Source organism: Schistocerca serialis, chromosome 7, assembly GCF_023864345.2.
Source record: "Schistocerca serialis cubense isolate TAMUIC-IGC-003099 chromosome 7, iqSchSeri2.2, whole genome shotgun sequence".
In the NCBI taxonomy this organism is placed as follows: domain Eukaryota; kingdom Metazoa; phylum Arthropoda; class Insecta; order Orthoptera; family Acrididae; genus Schistocerca; species Schistocerca serialis.
The window spans coordinates 264,501,566-264,516,937 of NC_064644.1; positions in this window are offsets into that span (position 1 = coordinate 264,501,566).

The window sequence follows — 15,372 nt, forward strand, 5'->3', positions numbered from 1 at the left end:
TTTAACTGTTTGAAAAAACATTGCTTCGTTAGATTTTACGCGCAAACACCACGTTTTACAGGGACGTTTTTGAAGCGCGCCGCTTCTATACTTCAGACTTGTACGAATCGGTTCAAATGTTGCACGAAGGGAACTAAATAGATAAATTCAAAACGAAATCTTTTTAATCCGGTGACCTTTATCCATGTTCAAGATACAATGGTTTTAACTCGAACAAAATGAAGCTCATGAAATTCGTTCTTAAGTGAGCTGAAGGCACGGAAACGCTTAAAATGGGTCAAATAAATAAAAAATGCATTCCTAATATAAAATTGAAAATTCGCTTTAAAAAATTTACCTTCATTGCGTTTTGCATGCAAAAATCACATGCGATTTGACATCATGTATCATGGTACTTTACAGGACACAAGTAATGGGGCATTTTGTTAGTGTGGTTGCATACATTAGGGCAAGTATGCACTCAGGGCAAACTTTTGTTCTACTTTGACTGACAGGTCAATAACCTATAGCTCTCCTTTGATTGACTGGTCCTTACCTATTGTTCTGGTTAGAGGATCCTTCCTTTTGATTACCAGGTCCTCAAATTATTGTTCCCCCGCCCCCTCACCTTCCCCCTCTCCCCACCCCTCAGGAAACCTCCAATGCACTCCCTCTCCCTCGCTGTTACAGGTACACTTTCAGGTCTGAGTTATTGGCATAACCCCTCTCACTCTTATCATTTTGATTGACTACTTAATTAAATTGATCAATTAATTAACCCCTGCCCCTCTAGTAACAGCCCCCCGCTAATTGGTGGGCAAAAGACTCAGTTGATCAGTCATTTGGAGGAAATTCGATTGCATTGTATGAAATACTGTTTAAGCAATTGAGACAATGTGTGGAATATTGTTTACCTAAAAAATTCAGGGGTTTCAAGGAAATGTATGGAATATAGTATACTTATTTATTTAAAGAAAAACCATCACATACCGACACCTAGTGGGACTACTTGTAACTATGACAACCAGCCCCTTGATCACGGCACAATATTAGAGGCAAAAATCACAGAAAAAGTTACCCAAAAGATAAGCCTTATAATGAAGGATTTTACGAAGGGTGTAAACATCATGATAAAGGAAGAAATTGCGAGTTCAAGACAAAAGATGCCAAAACCGCAGCAAATACCCAACACCACGAAGAGGGAAACCGAAAATGCATTTCACACAAAAGAAGACGAAACACCTACAACACGAGACTACCAAGCAACGGAAATGAATGGAAATGAAGAACACTGGACTAAAGTTACCCATAGAAGAAAGAGAAGACTAACTAAGCAACAGGAGACGCTGACTGGCGCTGGACCACGAGACGCAAGTCTGAGACAACACCGGACCCAATAAAACAATTTCTCAATAAGAAAGGAATCAAAGAAAACGTGCAATGTGAAGAACTGGCAAACAACAATAATACGAAGTCTTTTAAAATAGGCATCCCCTTTCACAACTTAGAATTGGCGAATAAACCTAAATTCTGGCCAGTAGGAATCACCGTCAGACGCTTTCGTTTTCCCCGTTTTTTTTCCTCGAGAAAACGGAGGGGCGGCTCTTCCATAAGACACAAGAATGCAGCCCAAAAGAATGCAAAGAAGAAGGAGTAGTAGGAACCTTGAAGATCCTCCTCTGGAATATAGAAGGTCTAAAAAGTGCAACCAACACAGCTCCAACAGACTTTCTGTAGGGATATGACATAGCAATCTTAACAGAAACATTCTTACCCGAAGACTGGCAACACCCAGAATTTTACTCTACTCATCTCCATTCAAAACAAGGCGACAGAGGAAGACTCAGTGGAGGAATAACTGTGCTCATAAAACCAGAATTAACGCCAATAACTGCAACTATCAAACAAGAACATACACTCCTGACAGAAACGAAACACATTACAATAATATCAGAATACTTCCAACCGAACAAAACATGCATTGATATAATAGATGAAATAGGCCAGCTGATCACTCAGAGTAAACATAATAAACCACTAATTATTGCTGGAGACTTAAATTGCAGAATGGCTGTACAAAATTACAAAGCAAAAGCAACAATGGAAAAGTTGCAGGAAGAAGGCTTTTTCCTGTTAAACAATCCCAACATACCTACATATATTTCCCACAACGGCAAAAGTACAATAGGCATTGCGTTCATAAGGGGATCAATCAGGGGTAATATATCACCTCTCTGGACTGCAGACCACACACCACTTCCGAAACATATTCCTCTGGAAATAAATATCCAAGGAGCATGGCGAAAAACGCAAGAAGATGAGGAAGAAGCACTCTCGAGAACAATAGACGTCGGGAAAGTGGAAGCAGAATCCGATCATATAAAACAAATCGAAATGTTAATAGACAATTCGCGACTAGAGGAAGCAACAGAAGCGATAGGAGAACTCCTAAGACAAGCCGTCAACCCCAGATACAAAAGAAGAACGAAAAAATGGTTCGACACTGAGTGTTACAGTCTAAGAAAAGATGTACGAGGAAGCCTACATCAACTAAAACAGTGCGCAGAGAACCCTATACTCCTCAAGAATTACACCGAAAAACGAAGCATCTATAAGAAAACTCTAAAGGAAAAGAGGAGATCATTCTGGGCAAAAGAAGGAAAGAAACTAGTGGAGGAAGTCTCAAAAGGCCCATATATTGTGCTACGCCCCAGAAAACGAGCGGAAACACATTACATAGACATGAAAATATGGAAGACGCACTTCGACAACGTACTGAATAAGGAAGGACTAAGAGGGAGACCGGAGGGCAGAGAGGGTACAATGCTGCAAACAACTGTGGATTGGATCCCATTGACCACAGAAGAGATCAAACATGGCATTAACAGCACCAAGAGTAAAAACGCTGCAGGCCCTGACAGACTTTCTAGCGAATATCTGAAAGACACTGCCCAAATACTAACGCCAATGTGGAAAAAACTCTACAATAAGTGTATAGAAACAGCCTCCATTCCGGAACAGTGGAGACAATCAACAGTAAAAGTGCTCTATAAAGGGAAAGGAGACCCCCAAGGACCCTCGCAAATACAGAGGCAAAGCCCTAGAAAACGTACCTTTCAAAGTGTTCACAAAAATAATAACAGAAAGAATCGACGAACATCTCCCTGAAAGCCAAATGGGATTCAGAAAGGGAAGATCAATTCTGACAGCAATAGAACTCCTGCTAAAGAGCGTATGGGAAGCCCTTGAAGACAGAGAAAAGTTCTATGTAGTATTCATAGATTTTACGAAAGTCTTTGACTTTATAAACAGAAAAATAATGACCAAAAAAACTAGAGGAAACCTGGGAAAAAACATCTGGACACGAATTGTAAGCGCGATACTGCAATGGAACGAAGTAAGAATATCAGACAATCTCTCCCTATCCAAGCTGATACTCCAATCAAACCGAGTACTACAGGGAGATCCACTGAGTCCTCTGTTATTTATCCTTGCAGGGGAAGAAATTGTAAGAATACCCCAAAGGGAGGGTGTAGTCTCATATGCATATGCAAACGATATTGTAATAGGTGCAAAGAATATTGCAAAGTTACAAGAAGCGATAAACGATATGGAAGATTGGTGTGTCGAACACGGCTTCGAGATAAATGTGGCGAAAACAGAAATGATGGTACTCAGAAATGAAGGAAGAACACCTGTATCAGCTGAGATCTTCATACGAGAGAGAAAACTGAAGATTGTACCGGACTACAAGCACATAGGGGTCACAATACAAACAACTGCAAAATGTTTCACAAAACATGTAACAGAGAAAGCAATGCAAGCAATAATGGCAATACATGAAATGCAATATATCAGATCCCTTAGCCTAGAGACAGCAATGGCACTAATCAGAGCCAAAATCTTCCATGGTTTCCACCACCTTATTTGCAACAACACGTCATGTCATGAACCAAACGAAATGTGTGAGTTTAAACTGCATCACCAAATTTGCAAACGTTACCATATAGAGCTCTGCACCAAAAGGACACGAATAATAAGTGACTATGCAAATCACAATATGTGAAATTTCTAATTTATCTTATTATGTAAGGTGTCAGGCAAATCCAACACCTTCCATGAAAACCCTGACATGATAAGCAAATCTAGTTGTATGTCACATAGCTCCGAATAAATCGTGACATTAAATTAACCAAAGTAATACGAGTAACCCCCCCCCCCCCCCCATGAACCATGGACCTTGCCGTTGGTGGGGAGGCTTGCGTGCCTCAGCGATACAGATGGCCGTACCGTAGGTGCAACCACAACGGAGGGGTACCTGTTGAGAGGCCAGACAAACATGTGGTTCCTGAAGAGGGGCAGCAGCCTTTTCAGTAGTTGCAGGGGCAACAGTCTGGATTATGGACTGATCTGGCCTTGTAACATTAACCAAAACGGCCTTGCTGTGCTGGTACTGCGAACGGCTGAAAGCAAGGGGAAACTACAGCCGTAATGTATGATTAAATGATGATGGCGTCCTCTTGGGTAAAATATTCTGGAGGTAAAATAGTCCCCCATTCGGATCTCCGGGCGGGGTCTACTCAAGAGGACGTCGTTATCAGGAGGAAGAAAACTGGCATTCTACGGATCGGAGCGTGGAATGTCAGATCCCTTAATCGGGCAGGTAGGTTAGAAAATTTAAAAAGGGAAGTGGATAGGTTAAAGTTAGATATAGTGGGAATTAGTGAAGTTCGATGGCAGGAGGAACAAGACTTTTGGTCGGGTGATTACAGGGTTATAAATACAAAATCAAATAGGGGTAATGCAGGAGTAGCTTTAATAATGAATAAAAAAATAGGAGTGTGGGTTAGCTACTACAAACAGCATAGTGAACACATTATTGTGGCCAAGGTAGACACAAAGCCCATGCCTACTACAGTAGTACAAGTTTATATGACAACTAGCTCTGCAGATGATGAAGAAATTGATGAAATGTATGATGAGATAAAGGAAATTATTCAGGTAGTGAAGGGAGACGAAAATTTAATAGTCATGGGTGACTGGAATTCGTCAGTAGGAAAAGGGAGAGAAGGAAACATAGTAGGTGAATATGGATTGGGGGGAAGAAACGAAAGAGGAAGCCGCCTTGTAGAATTTTGCACAGAGCATAACTTAATCATAGCTAACACTTGGTTCAAGAATCATGAAAGAAGGTTGCATACCTGGAAGAATCCTGGAGATACTAAAAGGTATCAGATAGATTACATAATGGTAAGACAGAGATTTAGGAACCAGGTTTTAAATTGTAAGACATTTGCAGGGGCAGATGTGCATTCTGACCAGAATCTATTGGTTATGAACTGCAGATTGAAACTGAAGAAACTGCAAAAAGGTGAGAATTTAAGGAGATGGGTCCTGGATAAACTGAAAGAACCAGAAGTTGTACAGAGTTTCAGGGAGAGCATAAGGGAACAATTGACAGGAATGGGGGAAAGAAATACAGTAGAAGAGGAATGGGTAGCTCTGAGGGATGAAGTAGTGAAGGCAGCAGAGGATCAAGTAGGTAAAAAGATGAGGGCTAATAGAAATCCTTGGGTAACAGAAGAAATATTGAATTTAATTGATGAAAGGAGAAAATATAAAAATGCAGTAAATGAAGCAGGCAAAAAGGAATACAAACGTCTCAAAAATGAGATCGACAGGAAGTGCAAAATGGCTAAGCAGGGATGGCTAGAGGATGTAAGGATGTAGAGGCTTGTCTCACTAGGGGTAAGATAGATACTGCCTACAGGAAAATTAAAGAGACCTTTGGAGAGAAGAGAACCACTTGTATGAATATCAAGAGCTCAGATGGCAACCCAGTTCTAAGCAAAGAAGGGAAGGCAGAAAGGTGGAAGGAGTATATAGAGGGTTGATACAAGGGCGATGTACTTGAGAACAATATTATGGAAATGGAAGAGGATGTAGATGAAGATGAAATGGGAGATAAGATACTGCGTGAAGAGTTTGACAGAGCACTGAAAGACCTGAGTTAAAACAAGGCCCCGAGAGTAGACAACATTCCATTAGAACTACTGATGGCCTTGGGAGAGTCAGTCATGACAAAACTATACTATCTGGTGAGCAAGATGTATGAGACAGGCGAAATACCCACAGACTTCAAGAAGAATATAATAATTCCAATCCCAAAGAAAGCAGGTGTTGACAGATGTGAAAATTACCGAACTATTAGTTTAATAAGTCACAGCTGCAAAATACTAACGCGAATTCTTTACAGACGAATGGAAAAACTGGTAGAAGCCGACCTCGGGGAAGATCAGTTTGGATTCCGTAGAAATGTTGGAACACGTGAGGCAATACTAACCTTACGACTTATCTTAGAAGAAAGATTAAGAAAAGGCAAACCTACGTTTCTAGCATTTGTAGACCTAGAGAAAGCTTTTGACAACGTTAACTGGAATACTCTCTTTCAAATTCTGAAGGTGGCAGGGATAAAATACAGGGAGCGAAAGGCTATTTACAATTTGTACAGAAACCAGATGGCAGTTATAAGAGTCGAGGGGCATGAAAGGGAAGCAGTGGTTGGGAAAGGAGTGAGACAGGGTTGTAGCCTCTCCCCGATGTTATTCAATCTGTATATTGAGCAAGCAGTAAAAGAAACAAAAGAATAATTCGGAGTAGGTATTAAAATCCATGGAGAAGAAATAAAAACTTTGAGGTTCGCCGATGACATTGTAATTCTGTCAGAGACAGCAAAGGACTTGGAAGAGCAGTTGAACGGAATGGACAGTGTCTTGAAAGGAGGATATAAGATGAACATCAACAAAAGCAAAACGAGGATAATGGAATGTAGTCAAATTAAATCGGGTGATGCTGAGGGGATTAGATTAGGAAATGAGACACTTAAAGTAGTAAAGGAGTTTTGCTATTTAGGGAGTAAAATAACTGATGATGGTGGAAGTAGAGAGGATATAAAATGTAGACTGGCAATGGCAAGGAAGTCGCTTCTGAAGAAGAGAAATTTGTTAACATCGAGTATAGATTTAAGTGTCAGGAAGTCGTTTCTGAAAGTATTTGTATGGAGTGTAGCCATGTATGGAAGTGAAACATGGACGATAAATAGTTTGGACAAGAAGAGAATAGAAGCTTTCGAAATGTGGTGCTACAGAAGAATGCTGAAGATAAGGTGGGTAGATCACGTAACTAATGAGGATGTATTGAATAGGATTGGGGAGAAGAGAAGTTTGTGGCACAACTTGACTAGAAGAAGGGAACGGTTGGTAGGACATGTTTTGAGGCATCAAGGGATCACAAATTTAGCATTGGAGGGCAGCGTGGAGGGTAAAAATCGTAGAGGGAGACCAAGAGATCAATACCCTAAGGATGTAGGTTGCAGTAGGTACTGGGAGATGAAGAAGCTTGCACAGGATAGAGTAGCATGGAGAGCTGCATCAAACCAGTCTCAGGACTGAAGACCACAACAACACAATACGAGTAACGAGTGAGGAAATGGAATACCACAGACTAACACAAGAATGCCTAAATGCATGTCATACCTTCCCACCATGAGACAGACGCAGTACCGAGGGGAGAAACGAGAACAGAAGCCGAGAGGAGAACCATGTTAAGCTGGAAGGCCCTATGATAAGGGACGGACACCCACGTCGCCAGCTAACCGCTAGGACCACCCCCAGCCCATGTTAAAAGCTAGAGCCCTCCAGAAGAACAGTATAGATCTTACGATAACACTAAAAGGACCACACCAGCTGCAAGTTTTAGCGTGAGACTTTTTCGCATCTCTGTTACGTTGCAAACTTTAAAAACATTGCCCCACCACGAAAAGTATAACGTTTCTCATTGGATAGACAGAATTTTTGGTAGACGGAGCTTAAGGTTAACATTGAGACCCTGATTGGTCAGATGAAAACACAGCCAGACAGTTTTTTTAAACCAACTTTGGTATATTGTAGTAAGGAGAAGTTAGAGAGAGTTGCTCCCGAGACTGCGAGGTGAGCGGAGCTGTGCTGTCCGCCGCCCCCTGACGAACACCGACAAGGTAATGAACGCACACGATGCCACATAACAGCGCATAAAGCTTCACTCAGAACTGCAGAAGTCTCATCTGTTACACCCCCTTTTTGCGTAATACTAGTGTCGATCGTCAATTAAAGCTCATGGTGTTCACATTTGCCACTTGAAGTAAAAATCTGAAACGCGATGATTTTTCTGTTATATAGTTATTGAGAAGCCACATCAGCCACTGTAATTTACGACAAGTTAGATAAGTAATTAAAGATAATTGAGGGTCACTGTAGACCATTTTGATAGCTTTCTCTTTTGTGAAACTTAATTTAAACCTAGATTATAGATGTGATATGGCATAGGTCATCCTTCAATCCATTGTAGAACTTGGAACCCCATTCAGGGAATATTCATTCACATTTTTGTTGAACGCAGTTGGTTTTTACCATCTAGTGCAATTTATAAACAATGTTTTGTGAGTAGAATAAAATTTCCAATGGTAAACTTAACTGCTTTTTCGACGTTATTTTACCAGCTAACTAAAAATAGGAAAGCTTTGAACCCCTTCCACTAAATTTAGTTAGTATTAAGATTCTTTTACAGGGAGTGCAGTGGAGCTGACGCTGAAATCATTAAGTATTTGGTTATATCATCGCTAGTCTCACTGAACTCTTCTGAACTCTACATGTCATGTGTGGTCTGGCGTCTCCTTACCAGCAACAGGTCCCAGGTTCAAACTAGTCAATTCCCTAAAAAAACACGCTCAGAGCGTCGTTGCGCGAAAGTGGTAGGGAGACACGATATAGAACAAACAGACACCACACAGAATGTTAGATTAGCACTGTACATTGAATTTGTATGGCTATTTGGCTGCAATAAACTCGTTATTATTTAAAGAATTTTTCAGGAAATCGATTTCCCCCCCCCCCCTCCCACAACAACCACTCTCCCCCTCCCCTCTTCCCCTCCTCTCTTCCCCTCCCCTCCTATACCTGGAAATTGGCAGCTTTGCAGTGGAGAGGGAGGATCTCATGAAGGGAAATTCAAGGGTATATTGTTTATTTATAAAAAAATCAGTTTTCAGGGGTAGATTTTCTCTTGCTCATCATTCTCTGCTGTTTGGAAAGATGCAGGTCTTGCAAGAAGTAATTAAATCGATCACCCTTCTTTTTATTCCGATCCTGCTAGGAATAGTGTCATGAAACACACATCACACATAATTACACAGTTAAAAATCTTTTGATCATGAAGCACACACCGCCCACCACCGCACAGGACACCACTGCTCACGCTGCCAGGAGTTGGGGAACACTGGCAGGCCCCGCAAAGTGAAGATGCGGCCATGAGCTACCAAGACACGCACAGATGTCTGTTCCACAAGCATGAGGCAGTGGTATCCCTTTCATACTTGACACCTGAGAAATTCCTGTCGAAACGTATTTACCTAGACGCTGTGGCTGATTTATAACCTTTGTACCTGCAGTCCAGCGAGATGTTCGCATAGTGGCTCACCATCTCAGGTGCTGCTAAAAGGTTGTCAGTGTTATACTGATGTCTCATATGTTACCATATAGAGCTCTGTACCAAAAGGACACGAACAATAAGTGACTATGCAAACCACAATGTGTGAAATTTCTAATTTATCTTATTATTATCAATGTACATTGAATTTGTATGGCATAACAGCCAAGTCTCTCTCTGGACGTGCTATAGAAATCTTTTGCAATGCTCCCTAGAATAACACAGGATGCATTCTTCTCATTCTCGCAACCCTAATGGAACAGCCCATTCATTACATATCAGTCCCTTCCTGGAAACCGTAAAGTGTCTCAGAAATAGTAAACGGTCGCTTTTGTTGTTGCTGTAGGAGCTTTCGTGATGTCTCAGCATGTCTGCTTGGAAATTCAGGTCCTAACAGGACCTGTTTAGGAAAATAGCTCAGAATAACACAAAATGTTTCTTCCTGATGGTCCTAATGAGGCATCACATGTTCCCTTCCTGGGAATCGTGATGTCGTACTTTCAACATACATCTCAGAAATGGTAAACGTTCTCACCACTAAAAGCCTTCATCATGTCTGTGCACACTTCCAAAAACACCATTAATCATAAAACCATTCTTGTTGTTTGGAAAGAGAACACTGTCTAAGCACAGAGAGGGGAAATCAGGACAATTACACAAATAGAATTCGAAGCAATCTCCTAAAGATGAGAAAAAGGCTGGAATTTTCGGTGTCCTACAGCTTCTGGTCTGGAGATATCCTAATGCAACAATTTCGGATGAGGGACAGCATCCCACCAGAGACGGATGGTCTGCTTCAACTTGTCTTTGAACACTTAAACAAAGAAGACAAGACGTTATTCTCACAAGTTCCCACAGATACCTTGCCTCCATCTAGTTTGAACCAGTCCATAGAGGCTTCTATGTCCCAACACAAAGGATATCTTGTGAATGAATGGAGCATTCTGATTGGCTTGAAATCCTTCTACTTACGTTTCAAATCTAGACTTTAATAATGAAATGGGAAGGTAGTGTTAATCAGAGCTCAGGGAGACGATGTGATCTAAATGACAATAGATTTATTCATCCTTAACATCACAAGATAACAAAAATGACTAAAGAAACGCCACACAAACATTTTTATTTGCAAACGATTTCACTAATATGGGGTCTATGGTGGACAAAGTGATCCGCTGGGGGTCAACACACGACTTTAACTGGAGCACTAATCACTTTATCTGACTTCATACACGTGAATCCAGATTATGGCAAAAATCTACGCCACCATCAAGCATCTATATTCTACCATTCCAAAAAGAAAAATATGTTTCGAAAGAACAGGGTGCTGAGAAACATATATTGGAGCCCTACGCCGTAGCAGAGAATACCTTACCCTCCTGCTGGTCAGGGCGGCACACCACGATGCGCCCAGCGACTGACGTCATGGACGGCTGCAATCTGTTATTAATAGTGCGCGTCCGAAATGTGCAAGTACGCGGTCTCGTGTTCAGTTAATTCGGAACGCAAGTACTTTCTTATGAGCCTCTGAAACCCCGATGGATTTCAGTGTACAGGTGGACCCATCTGCTGGTCTGTCAAACCAATATAACTCCGTGCCATGACAATGCGTGATGGAATATGTCAAATGTTTAGACGGCCGACTCAAGACTAATGAGTACACCCACGCATCACTTGTTGTGTGCGTGATGCTAGAATCAGTACCTCGGATGGTTCAGAAGGTGACTGGCACAGGCTCTAAGTGGCACACTAACGAAGGACACAAGTCTTACCGTTTAGGTAGAGACCTGCAGTTCTTTACTAGTGAATTGCCAGTACAATAGTGATCTTTTCTTTCAGTCCGCTTTCCTCCTCAACTCGGTAGCAAAAGGCCATTTACATCTTAGACTTCCCTCACTTTAGCACAAGCCAGTCACGAGCTGGGCCATGGCATTTGAAGCTCGGACAGCGCCCTTTGCTCTGCAATACACTGATTTGACCAATCAGAGACTTTAAAGTTAACTGGGAGAGAAGGAAAAATGAGTCAGCTTCGCAGCCTCTTTCCCACTCATTTAAGCCATGTCTTTTGCTAACAACATGACCAGGATGAAACCACAACCATCCATAAGAAGCTTGTTATCTCTCCCGTTGTGTCCATTTCGAAGTTTCCAGAGAACGGCCATAAACTCGCTAAAAGCCTCGTGCTTTCACAAATATGTTTTGTAACAGAGCCTGGACGTCTGGGCGCCAGTGACCTCTCCCACGGAAATTCACAGAACACTCACAGTTGTCTTGTCAGCTTCCTGTCTAACAAGGCCCCATCCTCTGCTTTATTGCAAGTCTACAATGCACTGGCCATTGCAGCGGCGACATCTCGGCGCTAGTCATTCTATCTGGACATGGATGCCTCCCGACCGGCGCCGACCAACGTGCCTGCACAATGAGACCGCGGAACTCGGCCATCCGGAAATGTTTCCACCCAGGTTCTGAAGAAAATACGCGCTTCCCTTGGCCCACCATCGCCATGCACTTTTACTGCAGTTGTTTGAATCGCACCCTATTCCTATGAATGCAGGTAAAGCTTACCATTATTCCTTCCCTAGAGCACATAAGCAGGAGCATTAAGTACTGCCCACCATTTCATCATGATGTATGAAGTCGAATCGAAATAAAGATCACATTTCCTAAGAACGTGAAGCGGCATAACACCAAATCAGAAGTGAGAGTGCCCTGCAATTCCCGTTCGTCTCTAATTTATTCATGGGGAGTGTCACGCTTTGAAAGGTTAGGGTGACATGGAACAGAATAAATTGTAATACTTTAGTTGGGTCATTATCAAAGTAATAAACATGAATCAATTTTTGTTCACCATAAATCCCAGAACAATGTTATTCCCTGTCTTTACCACATTCAACCAGGGGCCATCCGTAAACTCTCTGCTGCATGAATACAAAATTAAAATGGGAAATAAAACTGCGATGGGCATACCATCGGGACATATTCTTGAAGACCCAGACTTAAACGACAATTTCTAAATGGTGACAGTGTCACGCAGACATTTATCTACTCATTCATCCTGAAATTGGGTTCAGAGAAGGTTATTCCCTAACCTGAAAATAATATTGTTGTCTTGAGGATTCTCTGCCGCATGGAAAAATTACTACCCCTGCTCAATTATACACATGGCTGCATTCATTCCTTAACAGAATTGGTTACAAACGCTCTCACATTCACCCAAAAATAAACTATTACTAGGTTAAAGTTTGCAAGCCATCTATGCCTCTTATTTCTTTAATATGTGTAAGTATGTACCTTAAATGCAAAGATATAAGTGTCAACACAACAAAACAACATATGATTGCCATAAAAAAGTGAATCTTTACACAAAACGAAAAATAATTCGTGAGTCCATTAAGAAAAAATAAAACTTGATAATAAAAGATAGAGAATACATGTAATCTTGGTTCAAATGGTTCAAATGCCTCTGAGCAATATGGGACTTAACAGTTATGGTCATCAGTCCCCTAGAACTTAGAACTACTTAAACCTAACTAACCTAAGGACATCACACACCACCAGTCATCACGAGGCAGAGAAAATCCCTGACCCCATGTAATCTTGTAGAATAAAAACAGCAAGGCGCATATAAGATGTTATGTATGTTTCTTACACAAGTTCCCTTCAGATCACTGAAGTTACGCACTGTCCGGCGTGGCGGCAATTGGATGGGTGACCATCCGAGCCGGCCGCGGTGGTCTAGCGGTTCTAGGCGCTCAGTCCGGAACCGCGCGACTGCTACGGTCGCAGGTTCGAATCATGCCTCGGGCATGGATGTGTGTGATGTCCATAGGTTAGTTAGGTTTAAGTAGTTCTAAGTTCTAGGGGACTGATGACCACTGATGTTAAGTCCCATAGTGCTCAGAGCCACCATCCGAGCCGCCATGCGCTGTTGCCATTTTTCGGGGTACACTCAGCCCTCGTGATGCCAATACATACATAAAGCAATAATGAAAACAAAGCTTCCTGCAGCTCCCTTCTCAAAGGTCTTTATGGAGTCCATTTTTTTAAAATTTATAATTGTCACACGAAAACACGGCACTACACATGTCATGTAACAGATTAGATGTGACAGCTATGTGGGAAGAGTTTGCCAAGATGGACTGCCCCTTTTTCTTGGCATGTACGGTACAGGCAGCACCCTCAGTGTGGCAGGACCTTGTCTGTGGCAGCATTCAGTGGCGTCTCGGTTACTGACTGTCTTGGATGATGTGGTGGTCGGCGATGCACAGTCGCTGTGAAGACATTCATGGGAAGACCTGTGCAGCATATGGACACAGGTTTGAGGTGAATCACCTCCCGCTTTCGCCATCGACCGTGTCTTTCAGACACATAATACCTCCAGTCAGCAGTCCCCAAGCACGCCCTGCTGGCGCCGGCCTTGTTATCTCTCCTGTTGTGTCCATTTCGAAGTTTCTAAAGAACGGACATACTCTCGCTAAAAGCCTCGTGCTTTCACAGATACGTTTTGTACCAGAGTCTGGACGTCTGGGCGCCAGTAATCTCTCCCATGGAAATTCACAGAACACACACAGTTGTCTTGTCGGCTTCCTGCCTAACAAGGCCCCATCCTCCGCTTTATTGCCGGTCTACAATGCGCTGGTCGTTGTAACGGCGACTTCTCGGCGCTAGTCATTCTACCTGGACGTGATTGCTGGCCGACTGGCACTGACCAACGTGTCTGCACAATGAGACCACAGAACTCGGCCGTCCGGAAATGTTTCCACCCATGTTCCGCAGATAAAATGTGCTTCACTTGGCCCACTGTTGCCACGCGCTTTTACTGCAGTCATTTAAATCGGCACCCTATTCCTTTGAACGCAGGTAAAGTTATTCCTTCCCTAGAACATTCCTTCCCTAGAGCATTAACTACTGCCCACCATTTCATTATGATGTATGAAGTCAAATCGATATAAACATCATATTTCCTGTTCGCAGCTCGTGGTCGTGCGGTAGCGTTCTCGCTTCCCGCGCCCGGGTTCCCGGGTTCGATTCCCGGCGGGATCAGGGATTTTCTCTGCCTCATGATGACTGGGTGTTGTGTGCTGTCCTTAGATTAGTTAGGTTTAAGTAGTTCTAAGTTCTAGGGGACTGATGACCATAGATGTTAAGTCCCATAGTGCTCAGAGCCATTTGAATTTTGATCATATTCCCTAAGAATATGAAGCAGCATAACACCAAATCAAAAGTTAGAGTGCCCTGCAATCTCTCAGGCTCTTTCTGAATTTCCCCCCACATTACTGATGCTAGCGGTATGGAAGCATTGTCTGCTTTTTTTTCTGCAGACAGGACTTCCAGCGGCAAAATTATTTTGTACAGATCGCCATATTGCACTGACAGTTGAACCCTGAAAAAGTAGTCTCCAGACCGTCAAATACAGGGAGACACTTCCGCAATTACACTGCTCTGCCACTCACGACGGAAGCTTGAATATTTCAGCGTGAATCCGATCTCCAACCTGGCTATATATCACCACATACCGTAGTGATGTAGTGAACATACAATTCGGAACCTGCGCCATGCAAAATCATCACCTCTACTTCCTCCATATAGCTAGCGACCACCAGACACTCGTACATGTATGGCGAAGACAGATAGGATAAGCACATGGATCGTATAGAGTCCTCACAGCACTAGATATTTCCCGCGAGGGCAGTAGGTCATCCACGGCAGATGACGGTCACAAGTCATCTGCCCCTGCACACATTCTGGCTCGACGCATGACCACAGCACCCTAAGCAGACTGAGGTCACTCTCTGAACTGTTGTACAAAGGGTGGGTTGGAACCTCTTGGCAGAAAGGCGTTACTGTTTCTGGTACCGACCTGCTTGCTTGCTT